General features: G+C 34.5%; 1 long non-coding RNA gene across 1 annotated transcript in view; it reads right to left on the bottom strand.

The window, feature by feature from the left end:
• The window catches only part of LOC137646874 (uncharacterized), a 304,363-nt gene that overhangs the window by 281,869 nt on the left and 3,054 nt on the right, over positions 1–19,440 (bottom strand). The gene's annotated exons all lie outside the window — the stretch shown is intronic.

Below are 19,440 nucleotides of genomic sequence, written 5' to 3'. Positions count from 1 at the left end.
ATTCCTAATAATCTTTTTTGCTATGTTTGTTAATATTCGAAAAAGACACTGAAAAAGAAATTACAAATACAAAGAACAAATTTAAAAAAAATACCCTGGATATCGGAATCACATAATAAAAACGCAAAATAAAAAAAAATAAAAACGCAAAATGAAAAAAAGATAAAAGCGTTGTTAAAACTTCAGTTCAATTTTCGATATATTTCGGTTTTTATTGTTGGAAATGTACAAAATTGCTGTAATTATGGCCGGGATTTGATAACATCATCACACCGCGTCTACACTATTTTTTCGGATATCTGATCGTAAAACCTAACGACCAGATGAGTTTGCAGCCATTTCAAAACGCAAAAATGGATCGGAGCAAAGACTGATTTATGCTCAATATCTTCTCCTATTATAGTTATTATATAACCAGAAAATATAAGTACTGACTTGAAAGTTTTCGCAGATTTATGACAATACTAATGCATATCGATGATTCGCGTGAGCCCTGAGGCATATTTTGGTTGGTGTTTAAAGAGATTAATTTCAATGTTAAAGATCAATTTCAAATACTGCTTTGCATTTCAGAGAAACCAAAATGACAATGGATAGCAACGAATAGCCCTATCGAATCACGTGGAAACTGAATCATATTATATTGAAGCTGTGATGCAAAAGGAATACACCAAATATGGAGATATATCCAAGTTTTCAAATTAAACAGAAGAATAAGCACAAACAAGAGGGGTATTATATGATACCTTTATGGATAAAATATTCCTTAAGATTTTTTCCCTATCTAACCACACACGAAATAGTCTGTGAAGATCCCTCCTCTTTAATCAATGCAATGTGCCCTAATAAAAGAATATTCAGGAATAGAATATAGTTTGAATGAAATAAAAAAGGAATCTCAGGTTGCAACGAATATTCCAAAATAAAGTTACAACACGTATCTCGTCAACACTTCTCATTTGAAATTAAACAAATTGAAAATACACATCACTAGCACTGGAAGGCAATCACTCCACTTTTCAGAGAATCTTTTGTTAATGACTTTGGGACTGGGGCCGAAAATAGAATAGCTTTTTACCCCCTTCCAGTTAAAGGAGTCCTCAACGGAAAATTAAAACGTCTTTCTTATTCTCATTCCTTTGTGACCGAAATTAGCTCCGAGATTCATTACAACAGGCGGACATATGTAAGTTGAGGAATGAGTTTTGACTGGCTGATTAAAGAGATGCTATTATCTCATTTTTTTTTATTGCACAATAGCTACCATTAATGAAGGTAAAAAGCAAGAATCCCATTAAGTTCATTTTCGAAGTAAGATGCTTAAATTCTTATCTGATTTATATGTTTTCAAGTTTTTCAGTACTTGAATAGACCTTAAATTTCAAAGTTAGTGCTTTAACATGATTATTAATTCAACATGAATCCAAATTTAGAGCTGTAATATCACTAAGAATTTAACGTGAAAGTAATCCTAACTTCTTTTTACTAAACCGAACTCTATATCCATCACTTCCATTTATAAGTTCAAGGCCAATATTTAGTATAAGAAAAATATTCTTTCTTCCTCTTAAAAATAAGATGTTCCATGTTCAAAACATATCTCTGCAATTGCAGAAGAAATCCTTGGGGTCAGAAAGAATAAGTCAAGATATTGTAGCCACATCACCATATGTAGGCAGAAAGCCTGTTGCATATCCAAAGATCTCAGAACTTTCTTGAATATTTTTACCATGGGTCTTGCATCGGGAGCAACTAGTGGGCAAGAGGTGGAAAGTATTATCTAGCAGCCACTAAACCAAAAACAGTCCTTAGAGATTAGGCACTTTTTAAAAATATTTTTGTTGATATTCTGAACCTACAAATAACTGGGTAATAAATATTTAATTGTTAAATGTGATTTCTGGAACGAAGTGACTAAAAATTTCAGCAAAGAAATAATTTCATGAGGGTTAAAACTTCATATAGAAGTCATTATTTGCTCACTTAAACTATTTTCAGCATTAAAAATCGTAAAAAAAAAAATTAAAAGTAAAAAATAATACTCTAAATGAGTATATGATGTAATAAAAAAATGATAAAATATCTAGAAACCTGTTACTAAACCCAATACAGTATATATATATATATATATATATATATATATATATATATATATATATATACGTATATATATATATATATATATATATATATATATATATATATATACATATATATATATATATATATATATGTATACATATATACATATGTATATATATGCATATATATATATGTATATATATGCATATATATATATATATATATATATATATATATATATATGTGTGTGTGTGTGTGTGTATACACATATACAGTATACAGTATATACACGTGCGTGTGCGTGTGTATAACGTGTGTGTGTATACATAAACTATTTTAGAGCTCTAGAGGTGTCCTGGTGGTAAAGCAGAAATTGAAACAAGTGGTTGAAAATGACAGTTTTGCACGAATACATATTTCTTCATTCCACTAATAAACTGGATGAATCAATAAAAAGCTATTTATTCCGGATCCAGATAACCAAACGTCAAATATGCAAATTATGGCCTTTATTGCCGAACAATTATAGTCGATATCTTTTAAATTACTAATACTTTGAATTACTGAGTATTTCCTTTAATTATTAACAGGATCAGCTTTTACATATACAAGTTACTTTTAAGACAATAATCATATGTATTAATAGCATAAAACAAATACCCAAAGCTTTAGTTGAACAAAGCCATCAGAAGGATATTGGGAGTTGAATGGCAGGACAATATTGGAAATGAAACTATAAGAAAGATTACTCAAGTGCCATATGTAGATAAGATCATGAGGGGTAGATGGAGATAGTTTGGGCATGCTCTTCGCACTCCCCTAGAGAGATTAGTTCACCAAACTTTCAGCTGGGCTCCACAAGGCACTACAAGAGTTGGAAGACCCTGGCCTACATAGCTGATGACTATGAAGCGCGAAGTAGGAGATGAGGAATGGAGAAGTATTGAATCAAAAGCTCAAGATAGAGACGACTGGCTAAATCTAACCGAGGCCCTTTGCGTCACTAGGCGTAGGAGGAGGAGGTTTTAGTTGACAAAAAAATTCTTACCCTTACCTAGAACTCTAGTAATGGGTCATATTATTTGCTCTATTTATTCGTTTTTTTTCTACAAGTTAAAGTTAAATAGCAGACTCGAAAACGCATTTTTGCGTCTGTGATAATTGGATGTGTAAAAAATCATTAGTCTTAAATGTGTAATAAGCATTAGTGCTTAACTCTTAGATTTCCTCAGTAAACAGTCACAGGAATGTTTCATTACCTTTACATTTTGAGTGTAATGTGTCAAAACTTGCATTTCTAAATTTAAGGCTTTCCGTTTGTTCAATAAATTAACAGATCAACCAGTAAAGAAAACCTGTTTATTTCCAAGAACGGAAAAATCATATAAAAAAAAGGAAAATATTGATATATACTAATTTCATTACAAACTGCATATTGAAAGGTAAATTATCACAGTTTAGTAAAATATGTATACTAATTACGGAATATTTCAAAACAATACAATCTGAATGGAAAGGAAGAAACCGAAATTAATGAACTTAAATTTTCCAAGCAAAATATCAAAAAATATTAGATTGAACTATCTAATATTTTTTTTATATGTTCTCGAAAGTTACATTTTGAGCACAGAAAAATCTTGAATCTTGAGCTTGAAAATTTATTTTCCACATTCTAATCAAAAGCTACATCATAATGATTATGCCAGTAAGATTCACAATAGAGAATTTCAACAGGGCTCGCGAAAACACTTCTCCATCCTAATGAAACAACTTTAAAAAGATATGTCAGCATCAGACAGTAACAGTCAGTAACACTTGAATGTAATGACCCCAATTTTCAGAGGCCTTTTGTTAATGACTTTGGGATTTGACCCAAAAAGAAATTTATCCTTTCTTCTCTTTTCTAGTTCGAACAAACATGAGATGAAAACTTTTTTTATTAACCTGTGAAATTACCTTTCTGCTGTTTGCAAGCAATTGGGTTTACATCTCTCTAGGGGAGTGCGAAGTGCGAAGAGCATGCCCAAACTATCTCCATCTACCCCATTTGTTAATGACTTTGGGGTTTAACCCAAAAAGAAATTTCTCCTTTCTTCTCTTTTCTAGTTCGAACAAACATTAGATGAAAACTTTTTTTTATTAACCTGTGAAATTACCTTTCTGCTGTTTGCAAGCAATTGGGTTTACGTCTCATTTTTCGCTTATGATTGACGGATTAAAAAAAAATGCTTTTAAATTAATAACTAAGCTTGATCACAGTCAATACAATAAAATGTCGCTTATCTTATTTTTTTTATTATCATCTATTCAAGTGCGCGATCCAGTTTGTATACCTAGGCACAGAATATTGGTATGACGCCATTGGGTTTTCTTGTCACGAAGTGAACGTATAAAATCGATGACGTCTGTAAAAATACCGCGCTCTACCTACATCAATCAACAAACAAGAATCAACACAATACTGCCGGTGTGCTGTTTTCTCGGGGAAAAAAAACAAAAAAACTTTACGCTCTGAAACCGGTCCAATTTTTATCAACGGACCAAAAATTTCTACGTAGAATGTACGGAATAGGACGAGAGAGAGAGAGAGAGAGAGAGAGAGAGAGAGAGAGAGAGAGAGAGAGAGAGAGAGCTTGCTCTGGCGTTCTCCAATAGTTATTCACTTCCGAATACTGCCGGTGTGCTGTTTTCTCGAGAAAAAAAAAAAAAAAAAAAAAAAAAAAAAAAAAAAAAAAAAAAAAAAAAAAAAACTTTACGCTCTGAAACCGGTCCAATTTTTATCAACGGACCAAAAATTTCTACGTAGAATGTACGGAATAGGACGAGAGAGAGAGAGAGAGAGAGAGAGAGAGAGAGAGAGAGAGAGAGAGAGAGAGCTTGCTCTGGCGTTCTCCAATAGTTATTCACTTCCGAATCTATAGTCTGAGTGATAGAAGCAATCAAGCGAACAAGCCCGAATACAAGAGCCGTCTCCAACCGGTGTTTAAGGTAGTTTTTTTATCTTTACAAATTTTCACTTTGCATGTTTCGATAACTAAACCCCTTCCTCTTTCACTCTACCTTTAAAATGGTCTATGTTCATATATCACGTTAACGATTACCATGGTTGCATATAACTGTAAATGATAAAGACAAAAATAAACTTGAATGAACAATGTTTTTACAGTACTGTATTCAACATTACTGTCTCAATTTCATAATATTTACAGTAAGCAACTTTGAAGTTTTACTAATCGTATATTCATGCAGATATGAACACAAACACAAAACTGCATATGATAAAAACTTGGACCAGTTTTCTAAAATCATCCTCCCTTCGCTTCCGCTTAATAACTGGTGGATAGTAAACTGTAAAAGGTAACACACCTTGTAGGAAAAGGCATCGAGTTAACATCGATATCTCATCAGATTTTCTGAAATACAGGAAGATTTAACACTATATTGCCATAGCCTTATAATGCTTTTTGTACTGGGATAATGCAAATTCAAAGGGAAACAGCGAAGATTCAATATATAACACAACAATAAAGTAGAATTATCTAACAACATAAAATCTGTGCGACGACACGAAAATGAAAAATTTTGCCAAACAGAAAACCTTACCTTGGTACTTATCCACCATTAACTTTCACACTTTAGCTTCTTGAAAGCAAGGCTTTTCCTTTTCAATAATTCCTCTATCTCATCCATTCTAGATTTTTATGTATTCCTTTTCTTGCACTCTGTTTCACTAACCAATCTTCCTTCTCAAAAGTCTGACCAATTTTTTCATCTACAATATTCAACACTTATTTTATTCTCTCTTTTCAGCTACCGAAATAACCCTTCAAACTTGGTATATAATTAAAAATAAAGAGCATATCATTTGAAGGACCCAAAAATATTCATCAAGCGTTAGTAAGAGATGCTGAATGGAAAATTATTGATTTAAGAGATCAAGATAGAGACGACTGGCGAAATCTAACCGAGGCCCTTTACGTCAACGGACGTTGAAGTTTATTATGACGGTATTTTAAAGATCTGGACGTTTCCGAACCACCAAGGCACTTTCATCACCAAAGACAAAATACAAAAGTCTATGCAGATGCATTCATGCAAAATATACAGATCATGAAAGATACGTTTAGTTAGTGGTAATAACGATTAACTAAAACGTGAAACCCAAATGGATGCATTACTAGTTAGACTCAAAAGTGACATTCAAAAATCACATTTCCTTTAGTACGTTATTTGCAGTAATTTGTACGTTAATAACTCAAAAGCATTTTACTTAAAACACGAGAAGTGTCAGTGCGCAAGCAGTGGAAAATTTATCTTGAATAAAACTAATACAAAAACAATAAGGCAATCATAATTTCAATGAATTCAAATTTCAACTATTGTTTTAAAAAGGGATGAAGAAGTTACGACACATACTTAACCATGGTCAAATGAGTGTTCCCCTCAGCACTCACTTTCACCTTCAAGATGATAACCAAATGAACATTCTATGATTATGTACATTAATCAATTTATATTTTCTCCCATGCAACTTCCTGTCATCTATATGGTTCAAATTATCATACAGCGAAGGATAAGAAAATAAATCTCTATTTTTCTAACTTTTGCTTTAACATATTCCAAAATCGAACCTTTTATAATTGGCACTTCTTTTTATAGTTTAATATGCACATTAATTGCGAAATAAATTTACTAGCTAAAATCATTTGTATATGGTTTAATTTACACAATTTTACCCGTTTATCAAAATTGATTAATTTACACCAATTTTCTACGTTTCGCTAATTCACGCCTTGAAATTTTCCCCGACTAGCATCAACTAGCATTAAAGATGGCAAGTTCAAAACTGATGATAGTGTGTAGGAAATGTACAGGATACCACGCCACCAAGGAATGGAACTCACAATAGATAAACGCATAAACTACACTAAGCTGAACAAATCTGAAGATCATATAATGGATTCAAGAAATTGCAAAGATTATGATTTGAAATTGAAGAGATTAGCAGAAAATACGAACCATAGATACCAAAGAAGTCATAAATAGCGCCGATGTAAATATTCAATGTTATAAAATTATTTAAAACGCGAGAATTGATAAATGAGAAATATTTCGTTCTAGAAGAAACTGAAGACTTTCTAGTTCTCCAAGTGTTTTGAAACTGTGAATTTGTCAATAACGATCAGTTATGCAGTATGATAAGCAAAATACCTAAGAATGTAGACAATAAATGGATTTTGTAGGTCCTGTTGAGAATAGGGTTCCCCTACGTGATAGGACCAGGAAAACAGTCCTTAAAGTTAAAGTAAAGTAAAATAACGTATCTGTGACTCGAGGAGCAGAGGAACTTTAAAGATCTGGTATAGTATCCCATAAAACCAGTTTTCTTTATAAACACTTCAACATAGAAAACGTTTGAAATCAATTGTAATTACGACCACTATTCCTAAGGGATCTGGGTTCACCTGATAAAATAGCGGAATAGATGATGTTTAAGAAAATATAAAATCTATACCAAAATGGCATGTTAAATAAAATAAACTCTGCCTTTGAGGGGAAATGGTATCATAACACTTTTATTGTTAAAAAATATATTAAATTTTACTTTTATTGTTAAAAAATATATTAATTAAATTTAAGTATAAATAATGCTAACCATTCCCCCATTATCTTTTGAATTTTCAAATATTTATCATTTCGTAATAACATATGGGTTTTTATTAGCACGTCTTAGTTATTAGTGTGCTAGATGATTATAAAATTCAAATGAAGGCTTATAGCATCTTACTTTCCTGCTACTGTTATAGCTTAGCTAGCTAGCTAGCTAGTAGTAGTAGTAGTAGTAGTAGTAGTATAGTAATAATAATAATAGTAATTGTAGTATTAATATAAGGAAATAACTGGAAAGTTTTATCTTTATCGCAATGTAATATATAATTACTCTTCTAAATCCAGGTTGACAAAAACCTCCGGATTATCTACGTCGCTTATGGATATACGAAAAGAAACTCAGAATAACGCATATTCGAATCTCTCTCTCTCTCTCTCTCTCTCTCTCTCTCTCTCTCTCTCTCTCTCTCTCTCTCTCTCTCTCTCTCCACATCTAACTCCAATTGTATTCTGCTCTTTTCCAAATTTGACCTCTGGGGCCGAGAAATTTTCAATACAAGAATTTAGTTATTATAGTATATTCAGGCCCACTATAAAACAACGGAACGAGATATCCAAAGGTAAACAAATGTTCTTAAACCTCTTCCAAATTCCAATACAAAAATATATATTAAAAGTCTGATTTTTCTAAATTGCATCCATAATTTATGAAATTAGTCTTCAAAACTAACAAATCATTTTATGTAAATATTATATATTTCACACGCTTTACTATCTATTATTCGATTTTAAGAGTGCTTATTTCGTGCCATATATATTGGCCTGTATGGTTGCGAAGATTATCCTTCTCCTTTTATCCTCCAGAGAACGATAGAGATTGTACTTCGTCAATATTATGACACCACAGCCAAGAACTACATAGATTTGGTTAAAGATGCCAGACTGCTTCATGACCCTTAATCTAAGTTGATCACCAATGTGGCTACAAAAGGACACACCTTCAGAAATTTAGGTTATGTTTAGTGTTAGTGCCGCTCTCTCGATTTTACAGTCATATAACCCCTCAACTCCCAAATCAGATTTTCTTACCGAGCCATTGCCCAGATCAGCGTACAGGAGAGGAGTAGGAAGAGTTCAAGCTCCAGCAGTCACCCCCATGTGGATCACCACCTGTGTGCTGCGTGATCTTAAAGATTTCCGTCCTAGCCACTTTACTTTGTTGTTATGTATGACAAGGATTGAATTAAATATAGGATTTAGGCATTAAGCCAAGCACTGGGGCATCAAAGGCCATTCAGCGCTATATAACGAAAATAATTCAATCATATCTGTACACTCACACCATTTAGTATCATTTTAACCTTTAATACAAATCGTAACACTTTCATACAATAAAATCTAGATGTGAAATAAATAGGGATTAAAAGGGTAAAATAAATAAAAAAAATTAATAAAATCAATTATTAATTTTTGACAAGGAGGAAAAAATCCAAAGTTAATCTTACTAGCCTTTCTCCAGTACAGAGACTTACAGATTGGCCAACTCCTCGGTGTATGTCATCAACCCACACAACCCCATTTCGCCCCCTCTCAGGTGAGGTTAGGGCAAAACATGTTGAAAACTTCAACTTGGATCGAGTAATAACAGAAAGTTTCCTGACCTTCATGATGCAACACATTGAACAATCCCTGGCAAACTCAAGTTGCGCAGAAGCAAGAGGAGGTGCGGATGTTGATACAACTAATGGCAGTTGTTTAGAAGCTGAAGGAGGCACTGAACTCCTTTCCATTAAGAGAGGTTTTCATTATCTCGAAGTCAAAGATCTCACCCAGCTCCTTCCCTCAGCATCAAATGATTTTGAGCTTTTGAGCATGCAGACAAAAGGGACAAGTTAGTCACTTCTGGGACGATTGTAGTGCTTGAAATGGCAAGGGTACCTCCAACAAAATTCCATATATCGGCTAGCCTAGAGGTAACCTAACAAAAAAAAAAAAAAAAAAAAAAAAAAAAAAAAAAAAAAAAAAAAAAACAGTACTAAACGATGGACAGTTCTGTGTGTTATGCAAGAAAGACAAGAAGGCAGTGTAACTGCCTGTGGATCTACAACCTCTGCCTGACAGTGTGCCGACTGTCCATCGTTATTACACCCATCACACACTGGATTGAAAATATGAGAAGAGGGTTAGCTGGATTGAGAAGGTTAAGCCACACCCATTCGCATGCTATGAATACAAGGGCAGTTTCCCCGGCACAGCATCCCATGGCAATGCCTCACAACATAGGAATGATTACGTTCGAGTAAAACCTGGCGTGTATGAGGTGAAGATATCTCTTCAGTCAAAGAAACCTAAAGATATATACAATGACTGACATAATTGATGGACCACGTAACATTAAGCAAGTGCAATAAAGTACAGACACGAAAAAATACATAACAAAACCAGATGTATGACTAACTTTGCTGAACAAGTGTCCGTGTTACACGAGGATCAACTGAATTCAGACAACATAAAACTGCTAAAGACGTCCTGGCAAGGTGCCTTGTGCTTTTCTGTATACTGATAGCATAAGATTTTGTTGTCAAGGACAATCCTGTCACTCAACAGTTATTGGAATTGACAAGACATTTGATTTAGGAGATGTACATGCCACAGTGAGTATTACCAGTAGCAATGGTGACCATCCCCTCATGATAGGTATCATATTTCAGCATGAAAATTCAGGTACAGAGACATTCTTTTACTTCCTCCAACATCTTGTGGTATTAAGCTCAGATTCGCAATTAGTAATAGGCAGTGATGAGGAAAAGGCACTGAGAGCTGCCATATCACAAGCAATACCATACAATACCAACAGCCAAACCAGAAAAGACATTTTACAGAAACTTTATGGAGAAAATGGAGTGATCGACGCAGACAGCGAGACTACATTTGACTTGACCTTAAATGACATAAAAGACTGGCATGGAGACACATCACCATTATTTATTATGTAATTAGACAGACGACTGGAACCTATACTAAGAGAAAATTTGGAGACTTATGTTTGGATATGGGGATGCAACTGATTGCACGCTGGATAATAACTGCGAAAGTATAAACCCTGTATTGAAGCAAGCGGTTGACTGGAAATCGCAGAAACAATCAGCACTCGTGGAGAAACTGAGGGACTTAGTGAAGGGAGAGTATTGGGAGGCCGAACGATGTTTGGAGGGGTTAGGAGACTGGTCACTTGTGAAGGGGTATAAGGAATTTGCACTTTCTGGTAATAAATGGACGAATATGACGACGGACATCTTTGATTATAGGAAAGGAACGACAGAAGAATGTAGTACCATCGTAGGGCAATAAATATGTAGCTTACACAGCAACCAGCAAAGGAAAAAAAATAAAAGACTTAAGTAAAGAGAAAAATGGCTGCAAAGACATCAGTAAAACAAGACGCATAGTCAGAGTACAGTAAATAGGCTAACCGTTTTAGAGTTAATGATGAGTTTTGTATAAATATATATGCATAAAACAGTTTTGAAATATTTTGGATATATAATATATATAAATATATATATATATATATATATATATATATATATATATATATATATATATATATATAAAGCTGAAGTGTTATATTCATCATGTTCCTTCATGCATATTCGTATAACCATCAGTTAATGGTTTTTTTTGCATTATTTACGGTAAATTACATAAGAAATTAACAATTTAGTCTATATATTCTAACACTGTTTTGATTACGATCCATGAAATTTGACATTTTTATGGAAAATTATCATTTAGGGTTCAAACTAGCAAAGTCCCTGACTGAAATAGGTTTCTGATTCCATATCGTTTTCTTAGTGCGTTAATCTTTCTCATAGAAAACGAACGTTTGTAGACAACTATTTAACATGGACTAAAGTATATTTCACGCCAACCTCTATAGGTAAATTTATAATTGCATCACTGAGTTCTATACAGTATATTTCACTATATATTTTTGTAAGTGAAAATTAAACTATAAACTAAATCATCAGAACCAGAATATGTATTTAAAACAATGTAAATACAATAACACTTATTGTAGTTTGAGAATCATAGTGTTAAACGAGAGAAGTAAGATAAAAAATATGAAAAGACAAAATCAAACTAAGGTTTTATCTCAGAGAGAGAGAGAGAGAGAGAGAGAGAGAGAGAGAGAGAGAGAGAGAGAGAGAGAGAGAGAGATGGGCAAATAGACGAAATATATACAACCTGCAGTGACCTAAAAGTTAGGTATATATATATATATAGCCAATTAGAAATCATAAAGTGGGCGAATAAAAACCACCTAATTAAATGACCAACAAAGTACTTGCGTAGGGAATTGAAGAACCAAATTGCAAAATCCTCAGAATCTTATATTTCTGCAACATTGCAGCGGACTTACGAGGATGAAATTGGGGACGGTGCATTTGATTGTGTCTCGCAGAACTAGGCAACGACCCGTCACTCCAACAACACATGCAGTGCTGTCCACCCAAGGCCAATATATATTGGCCTTGTGTCCACCACAGCCCGTTGTCAAGTTTCTGTGTAAGAGCCATAAGCTGGCAGATTCACACAAAGTTTACATGGAAGCCAGTATCATCCCTAAGTACCATAAAGATTACGCTGTGGCGGCTACTCCTCAAAATGGGAATTGATTATAAGACCACTCAGTGTAAGATGTATGTCAGGAGGGGGTCGATTGACATCGTGTGCCACCACCACCTAAAGCAGACACCACAGTTTTGCTTATGGTTCATCCCAATCATAACGAACAAACGAACGAATTTACATGTGTATTAGGTTACCTTTTGCAGCAAGCCACCTTACTAAGTATTGATTATATAATGACTTGGTTATTACTAAGTGGTTTCACTTACTTTTTCATAATAACCTATAGACACAGGGAAGAGGATAGGAAAGTAGTAAACGTGAATGAAACATGGGTCACAACCAGGATGAGTCATAATAAGGATTGGGTGGATAGTACATGTGGACAAACACCTGTATGGCAGTGCCCCCTCCAGCTACCGGGGGATCGGGGACGTTCGTCTTACTCGCAGCTGGTACAGCTTATGGATCATTGAAGAAGAAAAAAAAAAAACACCAGCTGCGACTACCATAGGAAATGAATGGCGAACTATTTCTACGGTGGCCAACAACTGCTTCTCCTAGAGCAGCCAGTTGGTATTGGTGATGGGCAATCCTCAAGCCCACAGCATACTGGATTATACTGGGTGCCGGTATAGTAGGTGGCCTGCCTTCTGAACGTGGACTACGATATTTTGTGAATGACCTGAAAGGAAGTATCACAACTATCTGGTAACGAGCAGTATAGAAATGTTGGTAATATGATGTCCGGCAGTTATAGGAATGCTTTTAACAATGAAGGATGCTGTTTTAGTATGTTTGGTAAGTGGTTGTTTCTATTTCTTATTTTTCTTTTTGATGTTAACTATAAGTGTTCATTTATCCTAAACCCTTCTTAGATGTTGCTTAAAGAATTCTATCACACAGTTGCCACCAGTGATGAAAGTGCTACGTTATTTTTACGAGAGAAGGGTGTTCTACAGGATCAGGAGTTATGTGAGAATTGTGAGGGTCTTATGAGACTAGCAAATAAAAAATCTCGTGGTCAAGATAGAATGGTATGGAGATGCAAACGGAATGGCTGCCAGGTAACCGAATCTACTCGCACTGGGAACAAGTTTTTCTCTTATATAGATCTGAATGGTACATTGAATAACAGGCCGTCTTTATGCAAAATTCTGGTTAGCGTACCTGTGGACCCTCGGCATGGGAGTGGACGCAGTGCAAACTTTAACAGGAAGAACTAAAATGACAACTGTAGACTTGCTTAATTATTACCGTGAAGTGTGCTTAGCAATAGTTTCAGTTGAAAAAAAAGGGGTAAAATGAAGGGCACTGAATCTTCACCAGTGCAAATAGATGAAGCACGTTTTGTTGGCCGCAGAAAGTACAACAGGGGTAGCATGTTAGACGGAGATCATGCACCCGAAGAGGAAAATGAAGAAGAGATTGTTCAGAATAATCGGAATCATGGAGGGAGAATCGACGGGCTATGGGTGTTCGAGTTAATTCAAGGACGATATGTGATGTACTTGTAAGTGCAAACGCGCAGAAATTCTTATACCGATCATCCAAAGGAAGGTGGACGCTGGTTCGGTGATCCACTCAGATAAGTGGCCTGCTTATCGCCAACTTCAGCAAGTAGGATTACTGACCGAGTAGAGTCGTTATCCCACCACTACTACCAAGAAATCTGATCTTATCGAATGGCTAGAGGCTTAGAGCACTGAAACATTTCCTTCTCGCAGCATGTTAAAAAGCCTGAGCTCCTTTATATATGCCGTTAAAACAAGCAAGAGTCTGAGTCCAAGGTAGCTAAGACCCTAGACCCATTCGGGAATGGGGCCAAGAGATTATCCACCTGTCACCGGCTCATCTCGAGCTCAATGCAATCGAGCAGGCGTTGGAGCACATAAAACAATGTGCGCACTCATCACTCCAACATTTCACTCGAGCAGACCTGCAGGCCAGAGTGAAGGAAGCCAGGAGTAGGCACGTGTGATATGCCCATCACGAGCTTTCGATTAGTTATCGTTCAAAACAGATAACATACATGACAGTATTGATTCTGTCATTAATAGCCTTAACAGTGACAAAGACGATATTGATTCGTTCTTAGCGACGAAGGTTTGAAAAAAGGACCTGAGAATCAGCATTACTCTTTTAATCAGATAACCATGAGGTCACTTCTCTTACTAACTTATCATCCTTCTCCTTCCCCTAATTTTCTACTACTAGTACGACCTCCAATTATGCACGAATTTGGTCGATCCACGGCCTGGCAGAATTGGACATTCGCAGATTTCGATATACATAATGGGTACAATTCTATTACGGCTAACACAAACAGCAACTCACCCAGTCAAAACATTTTTACTAACCATTTTCAATACTTTCTATGCACTATACTGTATTTTTCCCATATGAAATTTTTTTTATGAATAAGTAAAACCTTTAAAGTTTTAATAACTTTAAAAAGTTTAAAATTACAGCAGAATATGTGTAAATAACTTATATTTCCGCTCATAAAACGACCTTTAGATAAGCCGAGGTAAAAAATTTGCGGACATTTTAAAAAATTCAGGTCGAAACTGTTTAAGACAACCGGTGAATTGCAAAATCATAAGTGTATAGGCTAGCTGTTGTTGTATCATTCGAAATCCAAAGTTAACTAATAGAAATTTTATATCTTGCTTTTATTCTAAAACCACCACCTAAAGCAGACACCACAGTTTTGCTTACGGTTCATCCCAATCATAACGAACAAACGAACGTATTTACACATCTGTGTAAAGATACCTTTGGCAGCAACCTACCTTACTAAGTATTGATTATATAATGATTTGGTTAATACTGAAGTGGTTAAACTTACTTTTTCATAACTTCAAATAAATTAAATGAAGGTGCTTTTATATAGTTTCCTAAATACACCACCTAAAACAAACCATCGCCGATCATAACGAATAATCAAACGCATTTAAACGTACAAGTGATAATTAATGATACTAGGAGCTTTCAGTAAATATTATAATTACAAATATTTTACTTACTAAACATTCCCGCACACGTCGCAAAACAGGAAAACCAATTTATTTGCGTTTAATCAACTATAACAAACTACCGCCAACGACAGTACGATAATTTACGATAATTATAAACTCTTATGAAGGTTAATTGTACATTCCATTTCCAAAAGATTTTGTCTAACTTCAATTGTAAGTCATCTTAAATTCGTATCAACTTGAACTCACACCAATTATGGAACCACCAGTAAAATGAAAGTACTAGACTAGTTCTAAATTAAAAGTTATACAAGCAGCCAAGGAATCGAACAATTATGGTGCGAGGATAATTAAGATCATTATTGATTTATAATTAAAATGAGTATTATGCCAATCTAATGTAATTACTACCATCATTAATACTACCATTAAAATGATCGAAAGGTTAGAGAAATAGGGGGAAAAAGGCTGCTGAGAACGCAACCACACCTACATGTTTACTTTTTCTCTCAAATAGGCTATCTATTACGAGATTATGCCAATAATATGAAAGACAAATATGGTTTGGTTATATTTATTACCAGTTACTGTACCTAGGCCTACCCTAGCCTACCAATACTTGAAAAGACGGTAGATTTGATACGTTTTTGGCGCATGACTGGATAAGACAAATAAAAGAGAAATGAAATAAAATAAAATATATGGCATTATACCTCACCCGCATTCGAGGTATGAGCGGAGCAATGCATGAATAAATAAATTAACTGGCAGGTAACAATCGAGTGGATTACTACGTATACAATTATACAATATACAACAATGTAAATTATTAGATATAAAATCATACAGCATAGATTTAAACTAAAGACACAGAGAGAGAGAGAGAGAGAGAGAGAGAGAGAGAGAGAGAGAGAGAGAGAGAGAGAGAGAGGAGGGGAGGTGGTGGTAGGGGAGGTGGGGGTGGTGGGGGAGAGAGAGAGAGAGAGAGAGAGAGAGAGAGAGAGAGAGAGAGAGAGAGGTGGGAAGGAAGGCACGGATCGAGGTGGAGGTTGAGAGTAGTTGGAGCTTTATTATACTGTTGTGTTCGTATCCATTTCTGGGTAATTATGCTTTTCCCTCTTGTTACAGAGACAAGTGTCTTTATTCTTTACAATAGTGATTCATGATACTCTTATAAATTACCACACTGGGTGTAATACACAATAGCAAATTCTCGTACCGATATGAGTGTTCGTTACAGTAATTGTCCAAAAACGTGCTTGCATAGTCTGAGAAATCCACAGTTGAGTTTTTCATTTTTTTTCCAAGTGACCAAAATCCCTCGAAATACTCTGATCCCATACTGTCATCTGTAACTGAACTAATCATTTAAACACTTATTTTTTTGCACAGATTTCACTCTATTAACACCCCCCCCCCAATACCACATATATTATGCAAACAGTTCCCCTTGAAATACTTTTGCTTCAGCATTTAACTTCAATTACAATTATATTCAGTACTTACATAGTAACATTGTGGATGCTTAGAGACCATATTTGTGACATGGAAGATGTAAATATCAGAGACAAAATTATGTCAAACATTTTCATACGAAGATATATTTTGGAGCAGCGAAGGATGATTAATGGAGAACGATATAACAAACTTTTGGAATTAAACAGAAGTAAGATGTATCAAATATGGAATTCATTGTGAGTTAAGATGTTTGCAACCTTAATATTATTTATGTAACATAATAAAAACACTATTGTAACTATATCTGTACAATCTGTCTTGCTAATAAATAAAAAACAATTACAATTGAGTCATTTAAACAATCCCTAACCTATATATTTTATGAGAAAATAAAAACACAGCTGGGAGAATAAATGGGACACTGGGTACTATAAAAACCATTAAGCACACACCCTATTTAAAATGAAAGGAACTAACACGCCATGCATTGGATTAAATATATAAAAACTAAATGTTTCTTTGTTAATTCAATAGTGAGCCAGCCTTACGTGACGTCACAGCCAAGTTGAACATAGCCACCGCGAGAGAGAACCTACCAGAATCCCTGATTAATGATAATTGAAGTTTAAAGTATATAAATTATAGTAATCTTGATTTATTGCATTATCAGCTTATCTTTAGGTTATGTCAATATTAATATGACTAATGTTAGTATATGCTAATGATGAATTATAAACCACATCAGGAAAACCAATATCAAAATATAAATTATATGTTTATATAAATATGTATTTGTAAAAATTAACTTGTAAACTGTATATTTTCTTAATAAAAGTAAAAAAAAAAAAAAAAAAAAAAGAATCCCTGGTCTGTATTCACCGGTACCTTTTACTACTACAACCTCGATAAAAATTTAACAGTCGTTCTAGCTTCGTTGATTGATTTGGAGTTTTCTGGCATCATGACATCGAAAGTCATTGACGCAGACTATCTTCGCTGAAGCTATACTCCTATTAAAGCATTTATAATTTTCTCCGAAACCAGCAAAGCAAATTTAGATTCAGACTCATTGTATGTTTTTCTTTTTTTTATTAACCATAAACACTCACAACCACAAGATCTACTTCTGCCACATTTAATCTTACCTTGCAACCTTTCAAGTAACATATGTACTTTTTCTCCGCTATAATCGCTACCCCATCCATCCCTTAGACCCATACTTTCCCTTTCATCTTCCCCCAAAATTCCTTCACTCTTCATCATCACCATTCCTGCATACACTGCCTATCACATTTGCCTCACTCTTACTATGTCGATTTTCCCCTTTCACAAAAAGAAAACTAACATATGTTAAGCTCATCTGGCAACCAAACGCCATCAGAGCCAGTGTATGGGTTTCAAGCTAACCCCAGTAACTTGAAACTGGTTTCAGATTACCGGGGGGGGGAGGGGTTGAAACCGGTTTTAATCTACTCCCTGTTTTCAAGTTACCCCCTAATCAGAATACATAATTTATATGGCAGAGGATATATGTATCATACATTTATTGCTGACCTCACAGAGGTAGAAAAAGGGTTATTTTCGTATTTAAGACAAGATTAGTTAATTATATAACACATTAGAAGCCACACACTCTGACATTGGTTTCATAATAACGGCGTGGTCATACCGATGAATTAAGGAACATTTAATTTATGTATAACTTGCACATTTACACACGGAATGTTTCCAGAGTTCGTTTTTGAAAGAAAATATGATTGCCATATCGAGTGTGCTTTTATCCCTGTACTAGTATAATAATTGAAAACAAGAACAAAACAATAAACGGATAAAGACATGACATCAATAAATTATACCAGTAGATGAAACTACGTGTATATACAATCAACCTGATAATTTTGTGTTGGCAATAATCAAAACCAACTGATTAATATTTACAAATGATGGGATACTGCGCAAAAACGAATGGGGTAGTTTGAAACCAGGGGGGGAGGGTACTTTAAAACCGGTTTCAAATTACTCCCCAGTAGCCTGAAACCGGTTTTAAACTACCGAGGGGGGAGAGGTAAGATTTGGAGGGGGTAGTTTGAAACCCGTACGCCTACAACTGTTTTTCAACTTTACCGATTAATAATGATATATATGTACAATATGACCTTGAAGCAGTTGAAGAAAACTGTTTCCACAGAAATCGCAGTTACAAGAATCAGAAATACATTCACCTAGATTCCTAAAGGAACTTTATTACTGATTATCCATAATTTGTAGAATACCATTTCCAACCGGATTTTCGTTAATATAACGGACAAATTTGGATTGAAATAATCATGTTTCCCACCATAAATTACTTTTAGGCCTTAACCATCACAAGAATCAAGGTTATATATATATATATATATATATATATATATATATATATATATATATTATGTGTGTGTACGTGTGAATGTGTGATCAAGTACCTACAATATATGTAACCACCACTTCCTAGTATATCATCTACATAAACTGCCATAACTTGACAATTTTCAATATCCAGAGACTTGAGCTCGTTAACCTTTTTATAATAAATTTCAAAATACTTACACAAATAATATTATAGACAATAGCACGACATGCACAAAGTTAATTCATTATACCACATCATCCCCCTTACATGTTTACAATGATAATTTTC

Source organism: Palaemon carinicauda, chromosome 9, assembly GCF_036898095.1.
Source record: "Palaemon carinicauda isolate YSFRI2023 chromosome 9, ASM3689809v2, whole genome shotgun sequence".
NCBI lineage: Eukaryota > Metazoa > Arthropoda > Malacostraca > Decapoda > Palaemonidae > Palaemon > Palaemon carinicauda.
The sequence above is the reverse complement of the archived record's forward strand: the minus strand, read 5'-3'. Positions and strand labels throughout refer to the sequence as shown.